Raw genomic sequence first — 16,434 nt, forward strand, 5'->3', positions numbered from 1 at the left:
TGGTATTAAGCCTGTGACCACTTTTACACTCCTTTAATGCCTCTTCCCTCTATTTCCTCGGTACACACTTACTGATGTCTATTTCAAACTGCAGATTTTCAGAACTTCTTTGCTACGTGCTTAAGTGCCTTGTTCAATGCCTTGTATTCTAATTCCCATGTAGTGCCCCTAGGGGTTGCAGTAAAAACAATAATTCACGGGTCCTGACCCTTCAGATACTTTCTAGTACAAGTACTATCCACTAACACTGGTAAGCACATCCAAGAACAGGCTGATGATTTGTGCACTTGGCAAACAGAGGCTCAAGAGATTCTTTAGAGGTTTCACTTGATAAGCAGGAGAATGTTGCCATGCATGTATTCCCTGACATTTGGTTGTATCAAAATAAAAGCTTTTGAAAGATAGGCAATTTCCAAGTACTGAAGTACCTTGTGAGTTGCTTGTAGATCTCCCTCAGACAGCTGGGAGTCATCCCACTTGCTCCTCAGCCACCAGAGTCAGCTGCCAGTCATTAGCTTCAGCTGGAAAATTATGGGATCTGCAAATCTTCCACAACTCCTCCAAGTTCTATTTATAGAAATTTACTACTACCTACACTCAGTGGGTCTGCTCCTGTTGATAATTTTAGAGGGGACTTGGCTGGTTTCTTCCACCTCTTTTTTTTGAATAATTTTGATACAAGTAAACATAAGGTCGGAGTCAAGACCTTGCAGAACAATTATCTGTTTTATTACAATGCAAACTTGTGCATTTTAGCACTTAGTGCTGTTGCAGAGTAGTCCACTAGCAGACACTATCTGTCAGTTTATTTTTGTATAGTGAAATAAATAAATAAGGCACCACTGCTGCTTTTTCACACGAGAAAAGGCTACATAACTTGATTAATCTTTTGAATAATACTCTAGACTGATTTGTTTTCTTTAAGTCAGATGGACAATTTAGTTACACAATAATCCTCAGGAGTCAGGGAATGTATATGGGGAACATGACACTCAAATGGGTGCCTGAGGTGTCAGTTCCTTTATCAGCTCTATTACAGACATCCTATTTCCCCTCCTCTCAGTTTCCCAATCTGTTAGATATGGTTGAAGCTCCTGATCAATTGAATGAAGACACTGAGGTCTATAGGTAGCCAGGCTACTTTGCCCAGATAAATTATGGCCAGACTTCACCCCGTAAAAGATCAATGTTGACATGTAGAAGACCCGCATAGTGTGTGCCTTTTCAGTAACACAAATCTAAATAGTCCTAAAGAGAAAGCCTAGATCTCTAAAATGAGATGTGTTCATCTATTCAACCTCTGCTGTTCCTAGATACCAGGATCTGTTCACTGATTACGGCTATTTGACCCTGCATTCCTTTAGAAACACAAAAATTATGCAGCCACATAGGCTCTTTTGTGACCACAGATAAGGACCTTAAACCTCTAAGCATCACCAAAGAAAACAAGCTACAGATGCCCAGTATTTTCAATATGTCCTGTGTATGAAGTGAGGTGTTCAGTATGCTGCCCTAGGGAGCAGTCCAGGAGTATCTGCAGTCCAGGAGAGACCCAGCCGGTGCCTTTGTGACACCTAAGGGATGCCACCACTGCTGCCAGGGCCATGCCTCAGAAAGGCAAAACCAAGTCTCTGCAGCTTTTCTCTCCTCACTTCTTCACTCTATTAACCTGCACAGAGAAAGTTTTGGTGCTAATCAGGCATCATTTGCCACCAGCTATTGCAGTTGATGAAAAAGGGATTTCAAAGTACTTGATTTGGTATGCAGCATAAGCCTCTATGTAGCCTTGTGTAAGACATGAAAACAGGTTGGTGTCTTTCTTCCAACTGGTTTTTTTTTTAAGCACAATTTTACTAAAGTAAGCATTTCTAGCATCAAGCTTTTGTGGCCAGCCCAAACTAGAAAAGTATCTACACAATTGCTTGACTGTGAAAAACATTAGTCAAGGGAGAAGGAAGAGGTGTGTACTTGTTAGATGGCACTATGGCAAATCAGTAGGCTGTAGGAAAGCTGGAACTGCAGGCACAAAAAAAAAAAAGCATTAATCAGAAAGTCAAAATTCAGGTCCTGTCTATTCCATGGAAGGAAACAGAATCTTTCCCAGAAACAGTTTATCAGGCACATTTGGCTATTTGCTGAGCTAAGGAAGACAGCCCAACACTCATTGCTGATGGGCAGCACAGTGGCAGGCTACTGAAGTCCCAGGTGCTTTTCTCCCTGTCACTGAAGATACAAGATTGGAAGCAATCTGGACAAAATTTTGGGATGCTTCCATTCACACTCAATTAAATTAAAATAGTTTAAACTGTTCCTAAAAGCATCCAGTTGCTGAGACTAGAAATACTGGGTCACTTTTGCCTATGTTTTGCTCTCATTTCATGCAGTTAGCACTGCAAGCCTCACAGACCCTGTACACATTGAGCAGTGAGGAAGCAAGACCACAGCCTTGATCTAATACTAACACCATAAGTGAAATGTATTCCTTTATAGCTACCTTGGTTTCTAAAGCTTGTTTAACTCAGGTGAAGTGCAGAACTGTAACACTGCTCTACTTGTATTCACTGATTTCCAGCAAATCAGTCTTGTGAAATTTAGCTTGAGCAGAGAGCAGAAAGCTTGGAGAAAGATCTTTCCCAGTACTTTGAGCTGAACCTTCCTTCAGGTCTACTTGATGAAAAATAAATTCCAGTGAAAATGTGAATGTTCCTAAGAACTTCTTACACAGATAAAAATTTCATTGATGTAATTCAAGAGGTTACTTCCAAATGTGACTAGTTAATGCAGAAACATCCAAAACAGTTTCTTAGAGACTGCTAGTGAGTTTTCATGCAAATTCCCAGCTCAAAGTTTTATCGAAAAAAATTACTAAAAATAATTTTGCATTATTGTATCGTTATTTTGAAAATATTCATTTTGTTTGGACTTGAAATATCAGGGTTGAGTGACGTAAAAACAAAATACATCAAAGGGATTTGGATACTCTCTTTGTATACTAATTTGGAAAAGTAATTTTCACATTTCTTTTTTCTTCCAGAACTCACATTCTTCTGAGAAAACCAATAGAAGTCAAAACATTCTTAACAAAAAAATGTGGGTTTTTTTTTAAAGTATGCTCTTAGAAAATATTTTGTGTTTTTTTCTTGAAAAATGTATTTACTATCAATAGCATTTAAATGGTGTCCAGCTATTAGGAAAAAAAATTATAAGCATCTTTCCAATATAAAGTCAATATAAAATACAAAGACTAAAGGGGTAAAAAAATCACAAAACCAAACATATAAAAAACAGTATTAAGGAAAAAAAGGAATAGCTGCATTATTTGTTCTTATGGATTGTGCAACTTGGCTCTTTATGAGTTGCTGAATGACAACTTAATTTGCAAGTAGGAGAGCAAAGAGAATAATGGGATAATCTATCTCCAAATAAAGATAGAGCAGTAACATACACAAAATGTATCAACTCCCTTCACAGACAGATTTTTTAGTCTTCCAGTAAAAAGTATTTTAGCATTTTTTTAAAAAACAGTTGTAGCCAGCTGAAATTAATTTCACTTGTACTTTTAAAAGCCCTTTACATGGGAAACTAATGCACAGCTTGCTACTTGATAGGGCAGAGTATGGGTGCATTTTAGTTTGAGAGGAGAAGGGGGTGTTTTAATATGCAAATCAAATAGTGCTATTGGGTTTTCAAGAATCAGAATGATCTAATTGCCTCTTAAAGCACATCTAAATATCATGGTATTCAGAGATATGTTGTGTATTGTTAAATTTTTTCAGTGATATATAACAAGAACACAATTGCTCCAGTAAATCAAACTAAAATGAGTGATTAAGTACCCGATTTAATACTGTGCATTAATTTTAGTTCAGATGGTCCTTGCTTTGTTTTATAATACAATTGCATTCAAGACTGCATTCTTTGCATGCTACTGGAAGGTACATTAAAAAATAATCTTAAATTATCAAGAACGAAAGGGAACAATTGTTAGGATACAGTGTCTATAAATCAAAGACAAGTCTCTCAATTCTTACTTAAGAACACCTACTTCTTTGCCTTAGAATGCTTGAGTTTTTTCCTAAATCCAGTCACAGTTGTTTCCCGTCAAGTTTCTAGACTCTTAGCCATTATTGCTACACCTGCAAACTGTCTGTAACCTCTTACTTAGCAAATTTTAAATTTTCCTGCATCTATCTCAAAACTACAGATGTACTGTATCATATTTTTCCAAAGGATTCAGAGCCAAAAGAAGAATTTAATTCTGAAGTACTGCTTTAAAGTTCTGTAAATCCACTCATCTATCTGCAGGGTCTTCTATCTCCATTCAAGCAGTTATTCCACCTCTCTTGGCTACTAGCTGTTCATTGCTCCATCTGAAACCCACAACTGGCTTTGGAAGAAAGGCAAACAGTTCAGAGGTAAACACACAGTGTATTAGTTATACTGGTTATAAACAAAACAAAAATGGTCTGGTAGAAAGATATCTGCTGTAATCTTTCTGAGTGTTATGGTCATGTCACCACATGGAACCTATCCTGTGTCCATGGTCCTGCCTCCCTGTGATCCTGCTGCTGCTGCACATGGCTAACATGAGCAGAGCATGAAACTGAGCACAGCATACATCAAGAAGAGTTTTAGCAATATGGAAAAGAACCTGACCTGTTTGTTTTTTAATAAGCCATCTAAGGCCCTTTCACTGTGGATTTCTTAATCTGCATCTAGTTATTTTCCAGTGCTGAAAAAGGTGATAAAAGCCCCTTTTCACTGAGACTGTGAGGGGCTCCTCCTGAAGCCTGAGGGTCCCTTCAGTGCCTCAGGGAATAACCATTCAGCTTGTTAAGAACTGCTGCCCTCCACCTGCCACCTCAGCATGATCCTTGAAATGCAACAGAAAGCCAAATGCATTGGGCTGTTAAGCTGAGAAAAGAAGGGCCTTGTTGATCCAGTCTGAGTGCACAGGGTAATAAGTCAGTACATTTGTTCCTGTCTCCACGTGGAGGAGAAAAGTCTCAGTGAGTGTCAGTGAAGCTATGGGACCAGCAGATTGCAGGGCAATCCATAATATGGTATAAAATGGAAACAATGGGCAGTCATGGGAGGTATACAAACCCTTAAAAATTTTGTAAAGAAATATATATAAAGATACATTTTTTTATGCTTATTAAGCTATGCAAATCTTAACTACTTATGAATAGTTTTATTTAGAGTAGTACTGAGCAAACTAACAGATTAGAAAAATATTCATATTCATCATAACTCATCATCCTCTGTGTATGGTCATTCCATTCTCCATCCTCTATGTAAAAAAATACTCAAGAGCCCCACAGATAAGAGAACAACCCAGCATTCACAGAAACATGCCTTGTCACACTGGGGGAGAACACTGCTTCATGCTCTCCATGGATCTGTTTCATATAAACACAAGGATATCAACACAACAACACTGATGACCTAGTTCTACTCTTGACTGTAGAGACAACAATCTATACTGAAACACACAGATCAACAACTTCAGCTCTAGAACATGAAGCTTCTTTACCCTTGTAACTCTTTGGCAGTAAGGCTGCAAAACTTCAAATGCTGTTCCTGTTCAAATGGTTACCTAATGCTTTTTCAGTCCTCCCAAAGGGTTTATTTCAGCCATGAAATGTTGTGTGGTGTTCCCACACTACACACATACACCCTCCTCTGCCCAAGTTTGGCAGCATTAGCGGTCACTTGGTTCTCACCAATTTCCAAATCGGAGGAGGAAGGTCTGTGATTTGTGGAGATCTCCACGTCCTACTGTGTTCAATTGGAGCTATGGGGTGCTGAGACTATCTGTAAATCAACCTCTAAGTGGAATGTCCATTGACTGATAAAATATTAAAAGCCTATAATTAGTGCATAAATTTTAGGTAGTGCCACAGTTCCTCCAGTCAAGCAACAAACTTTTGAAATTTATCCATAACTATGCATATTTAGCCATCCTTAGATATTTCTTACATTTAACGTATCTATATTTGTGTAATGACAATTACTAAAGAAATAATATCTAGCAGTAGATACTATTGAGCCTGTTTCATAGAAGCAACTACATCCCTGTAAAAAAGCTGCCAATTTGGCTAATAGAAAGCTCTCTCATTAGCTTGTTTTCAGTACTTCTTGCTTGAGAAACTTCCTTTGTTCTCATCAATGTGACTTTGAAATGAGACTAAAGGGAAAGAATCTGGCTGGAACAGAAACTTCTTACACACTACTCCAAGCCTTCATAGAAGAGTTTTTAAAGAAGACTACAGTCTTAAAAATCAACAGTGTAGCTGAATGGTTTCCCATAGATGACAGGTGTCCAAAGTACCATAAATTTAAAGGTCATACCTTAAAAACATGAGTCTCTAATCTCCTTAAAACTGTGATGGATTTTACCTTAAATTAAGGATTTTACTTTTTCTGTAAAACTTATCCCATATGACTTTTGCCAAGTTGAATAATTTTTTGCCACTTTTTAGCCTCTTGAGATTCCAATTCTCCTAATTTAATAAAACCTGTGAATGCAATCAGCAGGCTACTCTTCTTCTCCCACATCTCTAATAAAAGATGTTGTATGAGTCTATATCCAGCAAAGATCCTCGCATCACACTTCTTGTAACCTCCTATACTGTTATCTTTCATAATGTCTCAGCAAAAAAAGACTGCATACTTCTCTCATCTGCATATGGAAAACCAAATTTGAGATGCATAAGTGTAAATTCCTTATCTGACCTATATTAGAGAGGGAAGTAACAAAAGAGCTGGAACTGGTTTCCCTCTTTTTCTAACTGTTATAAGTAAGCATGTTCTTATTTATGTGTGTTTTCCACACATTATGTTTCCATTATGTTCATTTTCCTGTACTCAGTTTCCAGTAAACCCACTAGAAATCCTCTAGCATCGTCTTTGTTTCTCTCATGTTTATATATTAATCATTTCATATGACAATGCAAAATATTTCAGCACAATAAAAGCCAACTGGAAAGCAGCTATAACAAGCATAAAGGACCAAATTCTAATCCAGTTATATTAATGAGCTGCATGCTCCTGTCCAGCAGGACTCTCTTTTAGCTTGGTGTACTGCCTTATAGCAACAGAATAAATGGTGTGAAGTTTCCTCTTTGTTTATGTGAGTCTCTCTCAGTGTAAGTTCACGACATCCAGCAAGAGAGAAATACACTAGAGAGAACTTGTAGCACCTCAAAAGTCTCATTTGAAGAGTGCCTGCTGAAGGAGGGAACAGGCTCCATATCTTATGGCAAAAGTCATATGAGACATGAATGGCCCAGGGTGAAGCTGGCCTCTTTCTCCAACCAGGCTTCTAAGAAAAGCTGAAGGTAACATGACTTTCCTCTCCAAGGACATACCAGGCCCTCTGGGGAGTCACAGATTTGTTTGGTGGAAGAAAGTCACACCCCAGCAAGGGGCCTGCATCCTCTCTCCTAAACTGTAAGTTAAAATCCATCGCTCGTTTTAAAAATGTCATACACAGAATTCTACCCTACAGCATTAAAATAAACAGCATGATACTGCCTTTGAGTTATTTTTCTTTCATCATAAATAGTCATAAATAGTGTCTCTTAGGCACTCCAATACTACAGTAATGGGCTCTGGATAATAATTTAGACTTAAACCATGTTGCAGTGTTTGTCCTTACAATACCACAGTAACATGGATGGCATTTTTCAGCAAAACACAAGGGAAAGAAATGAGAATGAAAAAATATGGTTGCATCATATTAGGAAACAATAGGCTAAATGCCAATCTTCAGGCATTTCTAAGTGATATCCTTGTGTTTATACTATTAGTTCAACCAACATTACTCTGCTTCAAACTAAAATAATAACAAGAACAGAACCGTTTGTTCAGCCTGACTGCTGGAAAAGGAAAATGACGTTGTGTGTAGAACTGCAGGAAATTATGTTGACTGATAACAAATATAATTATTTCCAAATTATTATGATCGTGTCACAATCATTCCATGAATGCAAAATTTATTTTATTTTTTTCTCCACTCCTCGTTTTCCCCCTACAGCACAACTCCTTTTCTTCCTTCTTTGTTCCTGCCTTCTGCAGCAGTTGCAACACTGGCACTGTGCCCCAGCACATGAAAGCTATAGTATTGTAGATTATCATACTTTTTGCCTGCAATATGATGGATGCAGAAACACTCTATTTAACAAAGGTCCCTCGTTATCTTTTCCCAGGCTTCTTCCCCCTACTCTTTGAAGTTTTACTAGAGTATATTGTGTCACAGGACAGCGTAAGGGGTAGCTACTTCCTGAGAGGGATTACAGGGTGCAGAATTTGTTTGGTTTTAAGAAAACAGACCTTAAAACAGTAACTCATGACAGTGTCACTGTAAATTCAGGGCTGAGGTGTCAGTTTGTTGGATGAAAAGGCTCATGAGATGGATTCTAACAGGAAAAGAGTACAATAAGGAACAATGATTGGAGAAAGCCCCCAGATTGTGATGTGATGATATATGCTATAGCAACTGAAGAAAAAGGAGATGGATTGTGAAAATTAGACCCCGATGAGAAGCAAAGAACTGTAATAAAATAGTAAATTAGAGCTGATTTACAGCAGCCTGTTAAGTAATATTGGAAAAGGTCTCCAAAACGGGGGAATAGCTCAGATGCTGAATTCTGGTTTTGCATTAACTGAACCATGGGAACTTTTTTGATGAGTAGTTATCATGACCTGAGACCTGTTCCAACTATGCTGGTGGGAAAAATAAGTGACAGCTTCAGTTGTTAAAATCCACAGGCTATTGTAGAGAAAGCCTCCAGCCCACTGCACAACAGGCTTTTAGTAGCAGCCAGACTAAATACCAGAATCTAGTAAATACCCCAATGTGAAGAAATATCCAAAAACACTGCTAAGATTTCAATAGATTCATCTGCAGTGACTAAGCAGCAGCAAATTGTGCAGGTTTACAGTGAAAAATTGCAGTGTGTGTCAAAGCTGAGTACCAGCTTCTGTGTGGAAAACACCATTAGTTGGTAGCAGAGGCCAATGTCCCAGGACATAACATGTTCTAGTAGTCCCCAGACACCCTTTTGTTGTGCTATGAGCTGGAGGAGCTGGAGGATAGGAGGCAGATTTGTTTATTTGATTGCTGAGCTGCAGAAGGCTGGCAGTGAGCTGCTGGCACCGGGGAGTGGTCACTCAGAGCCGTGAGAAGTCTTTCTGAAAAAGGCAGTCACGACTGTCTGTCTCACACAATGTAACCAGTCACATCTCATCAGAGATGTCTGATGTCCTAATGATGTCTGCACTTCTTATTGACTGTGCACAAAAGAAAAGACTGTCAAAGAGACAAGGATACTTTGTCCCAAGCACTAGCTCTGGACAGAGTCTACTTAAATAGGGTTTAAACAAACCCTATTTAAATTGTAGAAAATGATTGCTGTTTTGAATAGGGCTGTGTTTATCCTGAGCACTTGAGTGTCACATCTATGTCTTCTCTTTTACTGCCAGGACCTGGAAGCTTGGGATCACAGCAGCAGCTCCTAATCAGGTTTTCCAACGTGGTGAGTCTCTTTTTGAAGTAATCCTGTTAAAAGAAGGGTTTCAGACAAAGCTTGAGGCACAAGTCCAGCCACCAGCTCTTTGAGACCCTGTTTTTTGTGGAAAAATTAAAAATTTCTATATTTGCCTGGGATATAGGTTTGCTTTGCAGTAACTAGCTCAGAAGGGGATGGTACAAAACTCCCATGTTTGACCTCTTAGGGTGTCACATGGAAGGGAAGCAACCACTGTCTGATCATCCCTTTCATAAAACACATGGACTAGTGGAATAACACAGACATCTCTATTTTATATGAATCCATTAGGTCTCTGACCAGGCTTTACATCCATTCCTCCAATTATAATGCTTCAGCTACAAATATCCTGGCAACATTCTGCTCTTTCTATCTTCATAAAGATACATGGCAAATCTACTTTTCTCTCCCTTGCCTTGGTAACAGAGTGAAGCCTACAGTATTGTCCCCAAATTGCCTTGCTGCTTTGATTCCTTAGGCTATGTTTCAGAGAGTAAATATCTTGCAGCACACAAGATGAACACGGGATTTCCAGTTTGTATAAGCTACTAGAAGTGAAACAATATGAAACACTCTGAAACAAGCATGGCCTCTTGCTTCAGAAAGTGATGTATTAAAACTATCTTAGCTGCAACTTGACAGTGTAGAAATTATCACAGCGTCTTATGTAGGGGAACTGCCAGTAAGCAACATTAAAGGAAATGGGTCACTAACTCCTCAAATAACAATGTCTTAAAATAATGAAAATGGAAAAGAAGAAACTTGAGACATCCAAAACCTGCAAGCTTATCTTGGTAGATAAACTACTGTTACTAGCTACCTATTGAGCCAGCTAATGTTTAATTTCACTAACCTTGAGTGAAGGCCTGTGTAAGAGGCACAATCAGACAATAAGCGCTAAGGAAGAGATAAGGAAAAATGTAGAAAGATTAGCAAGGAGAAAGGCTAGTAGGGGATTTTGTCTGCTACAAAAAGAATTATGTCCTTAATGGGGGGAATAAGACATAAAAGAAAGGACATTGGAACACACTAAAGAGATCTGAGCTTTACAAAGTCTACTATGCAAAAGAACTCATCAATATATATTTAAATATAAATATATACACACATATGCATTTTTTGCAAAGATATGAAAAGCTTTATGCCTTGAATCATGTTCTAATCATACTTTCCCTTTTTGAAATATGCATGCTTTGATGTTGGCAATGGGATAACACTATTTGTGTTCTATTTATCTATACTGCATAAAACCAAAATATATATTATGCTACAGCCAATGCTTTGATAGACGGGAATATTTCCTCTTTTAAATTTTTAGCACTCCTTTTTACTCATCAGGAGTTTCATCACAGCTACCTGCCTGGAAAAGACCAGATTTATTCAAAATGCCCTTATGCTTTATATTGATGTTCCAGGCAATTCAAAATTGGGACATCTGTCTGTGGGCACCTGGCAATAGTTTGCTGACAAGAGCAAAGAACATAAAGAAACATTGTTCTAGACCCCATCAGAGGAGCCAAGTACAGAAGTGGAAAGAGACTGGTTCAGGCTTCCTTTCTCAGCTGTGAAACACAAAGTAGGCAGTCACAGCTGCATTGCCTGGCTAGTAACAAAAGCTTTGGGCTTCTGCAGCAAGTTTTGATGTATCAGCCATCTCTGAAGCAGCTCAGGAAATTTCTGGACTCTTTGAAGAAATTCTAAAGTTGTTTCCTACTGCCTGGATATTTCTTAGTACCTAAGGCTTTCACTGGTTAGTGGAAAACACAAGGTATTTGGCGTTTACTGGAATTTTCAGCATCTGAATGTGATCCTATCTGATAAATCCTCAAAGTGCTAAAAGCATACAAGAGGAAAAACACAAAACAGTGGATTTTTTTTGTCCAAATTCCATCAGCCATTCCTGAGACCAGAGAGCAAAAGGAACTATAGAGCCTATGAAACACTTCATTATACTGTGCACACTCATATTTTGTGCTACATGTAATGACGACAAGACGTTATTCTGATCCTAGTACATATGTTTGTGTTTATAAATTTCTATATGTATGTTTGCAATATATACATTTTATATAATGTTTTTAGTAAATACCGCATACCACATAACAATTCTACTGCTGATGTGCATGTATATACTAAAATAGAGATATAAGATAATGTTAGTGTGTGTAATGAGCAAGGATAGGATAGTAGTATTAGAGTAAGTAGAGCTAGGGAATTTTTTGTAAGTTTTAGACTAAAGGAATATGTGAAGAAAGGACAACAATGAAGTCTCCTAAAGGAGCACACTGTATGTGGCACACTCATCCTGCAAGCATCATGAGCATAACAATTTAAGCATTTAAACTTGTTGGGTTGTTTGAGGATTTTTCAGTCCAAGTGAGTTTCAGCCTGGACTGATTCCCTGATCTGTCTGAAAATCTAGCATAAACACCTGTGCTGACAGAGAAGGAAGAGAGGGAATGGGGTGGGGATGAGCAGTCTAGGGAGGAACTCCTTCTACCTGCTTTGCTTTGAAATTCCAGCCCTGGCAGCACCTGGGAGTGTTGTGCAGACAGATTATAAGAAATCACTTCTGTTGCTGCATACAGCCAGAGCCATATGTGCATATCAGAGCATTATAAATAATGCATTCTTTGAATCTTGTTACCAAAACAAACAGACCATTGTTAAAACACCCTGCCAGCATCTATCTCTTGTTTCCACTAAAAATATTCCTTGAACTTTCAAGTTGTAACCGTCAGCCTTATAAAGCAAAAGGCAAAGGTCTCTGACAACTTGTTAAAGAAAAAACTTTGCTGGAAACTTCAGGGTAAAACATGTTTTAAAACCTCACCTGTTCAAATCATCCTTTTATTTCAGGATGTTTTAGTATTAGCTCAGTGGCTAATAATAACTTTCTGTGTGTTTATTGGAAGATGAATGTGTTTTATTTTCCTGTTTAAGTTCTAGAAATCTGCTCTATTTCAACCACATATGAAGATAAAATATATTGGTTGGTGAAGTATGAGCAGGTATCAGCAAGGGCATAGTCTGCTGGGATGAGACATTAATTCTTCCTATAAGGGGATATATCAGTACGTTCCAAGTTTCCACAGGTGCTTATGTTGTAATGAAGACAGATATTTCAATTTCCCCAAGTTTTAAGGAGGGGAAAATAGAAGTATTATGGTTAAAGACCCCTTCTGAAATTTGTATATTAGTTTTGGGCAAAACCTTTAAGTCTGTGCCTAAGGTTAAATCATCATAAATGGATATGCTCAAGGAGTGAAAAAAAAAATAAAATAAAAAAAGCTGATTTAAATAGAGTACTGGTCATAGAGGACACATGGAGGAAAGGCAGGAAGGTAAGAAGACTCATCATCCCTCTTTCCCTTGAGGCACCTCTTGTGAAGCCTTGGGGGCAGCCATGCAAATTACTGCTGACAGTATCCACTCTTCTGTAGAGAGGATCTGGAGGTGACAGAGGAGTCTTCCCCTTTCTGATTGCCATCTCTGCAGGTGAACAAGGTTTTCTCCTCTGGTGTGCATTGTTAGCCACAATTTGAATATGGTCCTGTGTTACTCCCAGGGCCAGATAAGATTCCCCAAACCAGTCATAGCTGCCTTGTTACTGTTTGTTTATACTGCAATATAAATAGCAGTGCCTCTCTGTTCCAAGTATTTATATAGTCCCTATCACAGCTGAGCCCAAGTCCTTCCCAGTCTTAAATGTGTTTATTCTCACAACAGCACTGTGAGAGCAGTACTGTTAGCCCGTCTAGGAGCAGGAAGCCAGGACACAGGACAATTAAGGTCTGAACAAAAGCATGCAATCATCTGACTTCGCTGACTCCAGTAGCGTTTATACATCTAACCAGAACTTCATGTCCATGCCTTAGCAGTCAGCACACCATCCCTTGACAAGTTATGGAGAAGGGAATTCTAGTCAGCTCCCACCACCTAGCAGATGTCTCTCTTTTCCACGAGGAATGTGCCTGCTGAAACACGGGAATAACACTGCATAACAAGGACACCGCCTGCCCTGAGGGGTAAATACTGTGGTCCCTTATTGCTGTGTAGATGATTTTCAGAGATGAAAGTGGAAGAACACTGAGGTAATGTAAAAAAAGAAGTAATTGTAGAGTGAAAAGTTAATCACTTCTTCCCACAGTCTCAGAAATATCTTTCTAAAGTTACACCTCCTAGAGGCAACTTTTCCCCTGGTAGGGATCCAGGTAGGAGAGTCACATATGAGTGATGGAGTGTTCCTGCCGTGCTGTGGGTTTTCTTGCTCAGGACAGTCTGTGGTTCTGAATTTTTCCTACCTAATGACTACAGGATTTGGTCTTTTAATTGGTTTCTGTGTATTAATTGCATATGAAAAGCTAAGGTATTTATCTTTGTAAAGCAGATCTGAATGCTGAATAACCAACTATTTTTCATAAAGAGTTTCACTATACAGCCTGAAAGGGAATGCAGATTTATACGATAAATACAACTGCTCCAAAAGAGATGAGATTTACCTTAGCAACTAGCAGTCTCTCTAGGATTCATCCCCAGTCCCAGTCTATCAGTCAGTGTATCTTTCTTCTAAGGTTTCAATGCAATAAAACATACTCTTTCATAAATTATAAAAGTTTTATACTGTCAGAGACATGAGGAATTCATTCATGTGAGAGATTTTTATCCCTTAATGAATCACATTAATAGCAGTAATATTAATAATTTACTTTTTATCCTAATCAGGATTATATCCAAATTATGAGGCACAGCCTTGAGCATAAATTAACAAGGGCAGGGGCAGTTTAGGGTTACAAGGCTAGTATAGTCTCTAGACCCAAATAAGTAAGTAAGTAAATAAATAAATAAAAATCTTACCAGGAAACAGCAGAACCTTAACAATTGCCGAGCCAGCAGGACACTGGAATCTTTTCGAGTTCACCCTTTATGGCCCAGGAAAAATACATTGTTAAGCAATTTTGTTGTTCCTACCAGCAGACCTTGAAGTGGAAATTAACGAGTGGTGGTATTCTCTCACACCCAATCCCCTGTACATTTGCATTCATTTGCATATGAATGCCCAGCTAATTGTTTTGAAGTAACAATTAAGAGAACAATAGAGGAAAGAAAAGGGACTCCAGGCAGCAACTGACACCTGGGACTCTGTATTAAGAAAAGCTTTTACATATTTGAATTAAAAATAGACAAAGGAACAGAAACAGGCAGGCATAAAATTCATTACTGTAAGGAAAGTAGCACATCACATCCGTGCACGCTACCATGCTCCAGAATATGTTTCACACTCATCCAGCCAAGAGATGTACAATATACTGGATGGTAGAGGAGGTTTTTCCTTCTGGTGTGCATTTTAGAAAAAAGTTGTTTTCTCACATTCCCCATATGCCTAAACCAAATAGTTTGAGTTCAGAAGGAAAGGATTATTTTGCCAATTTGGCATCAATTTCAAAGTGGATTAACCTTTCCTGAGAAGTTCAGATGTGCATGGATTCAGCAGTACCCTTAAACCATTTGCCTGCGGTTAGAACTGGATCCATTGGAATATCATAATAGAGGTTTAATTTCTGTATAACACCATCAGTGCCATCTGAAATTATTACTCAGGCTGCATTTCCAGTAGGGATCCAATTATCCGATTGTTGGTGCAATGTGATTTGTTAGACTCAGTCCTCCCTCCTGGTAATGATGATGTAGCTCTTTTTATCTGGAGCAATTGCTGTTGTTAACTGCATCACTGGCAAATGCTTAGGCTCTGCTGTCCCCTCCTGCAAAGAGAAGCTTGGGGTTGGCAAGTAGGCTAGAAAGGGAGCTAGGCACAGCTTCGTTCAGTAATAACCCCTGCTACTAAAGAGGTTTATTGACTCCACATTACTGATCACTAAAAGCACTTTTATACCCAATAGGATCATCTGAGCCCTCCTGTAGAGAAAAATGCCAGCACACAGCAGAACGGAAGGAAGTTTGAGGCCATAGGAAAGATCCACATCAGCCAAAGAAGTGGGAAGAAGTGGGGCTGGAGAATGGAATAAAGCTCTGGGTGAAGAATCTGCAGAAGTGGGTTCTCTTGGGGAGATAGACACAAGCAGAATCCTGATAAGAGCTGCATCCCAGGAACTGCTCACAGTTCTGTCACAGGACATTATTTTTAGCCTAAAGCTCCTTTCGAAAGATTTTCTTTTACAGAGCAAAGAGAAGGTAAGTTGTATACTGTGTACATTTCAAGAAATTGAAACAAAAACAAAACTAAAAGCAAACTAACCAAACCTACCCCCCAAAACCATATAGATTAACTAGGAAAACCCCAGGCTCATGACCAGCTATTTCTGATCCAGATGAGACCATAGTCTGCAAAGGATGTCTGGGTGGTACTCTTAATGCAAAGATGAAAACTGTAATCTGACCATAAATTACATTTCTCAAAATGCACAATTACTTAGCTTTGAATAATTGTGAGCTATGCTGCAGGTAATAGTATCTTGGTACTCAGGTAATAGTATCTTGGTACTCTGGTGGTCATGGGTGGCAAAACTCCCTGAATGCACCAGGCCTTTTCAAGTGAGACATCTTATTATTCAGAGCAATAAAAACTTCCTCTTTTGCAATTAAATAGTTCATTTTAAATAGAAGAGACATACAATCACAGGATCAAGTTATCTAGCTTTTTTATTATCCTTCCCTATATATCTGTAATTTCTGGTTTATTTTGATAAAAAATATTGTGAGATAACATACCTTATACAATTGTATATATCACACCACAGCTAAGGCATGTGAATGTACAACATCATGTTTGAAGATGATCCTAATCATGAAATGAAATATTTATAACACATTCTTCAGTATTGTCATATTCGAGTTGCGTGAATTGCTGAAAAATAAATGT

General features: G+C 38.4%; 1 long non-coding RNA gene across 1 annotated transcript; it reads right to left on the reverse strand.

The window, feature by feature from the left end:
- Positions 1–7,983: 7,983 nt before the first annotated feature.
- Positions 7,984–14,522, reverse strand: LOC148184118 (uncharacterized). Its single transcript, XR_015772733.1, has 2 exons — positions 14,412–14,522; positions 7,984–9,565 (listed from the first exon to the last, which is right to left on the reverse strand). It is a non-coding gene; the product is annotated as an uncharacterized LOC148184118 (long non-coding RNA).
- Between the last annotated feature and the right edge of the window lie 1,912 nt (positions 14,523–16,434).

The sequence above is a fragment of the Pseudopodoces humilis genome, chromosome 6, assembly GCF_049639895.1.
Source record: "Pseudopodoces humilis isolate 2021_Gansu_Grassland_sample_001 chromosome 6, ASM4963989v1, whole genome shotgun sequence".
Lineage (NCBI taxonomy): Eukaryota > Metazoa > Chordata > Aves > Passeriformes > Paridae > Pseudopodoces > Pseudopodoces humilis.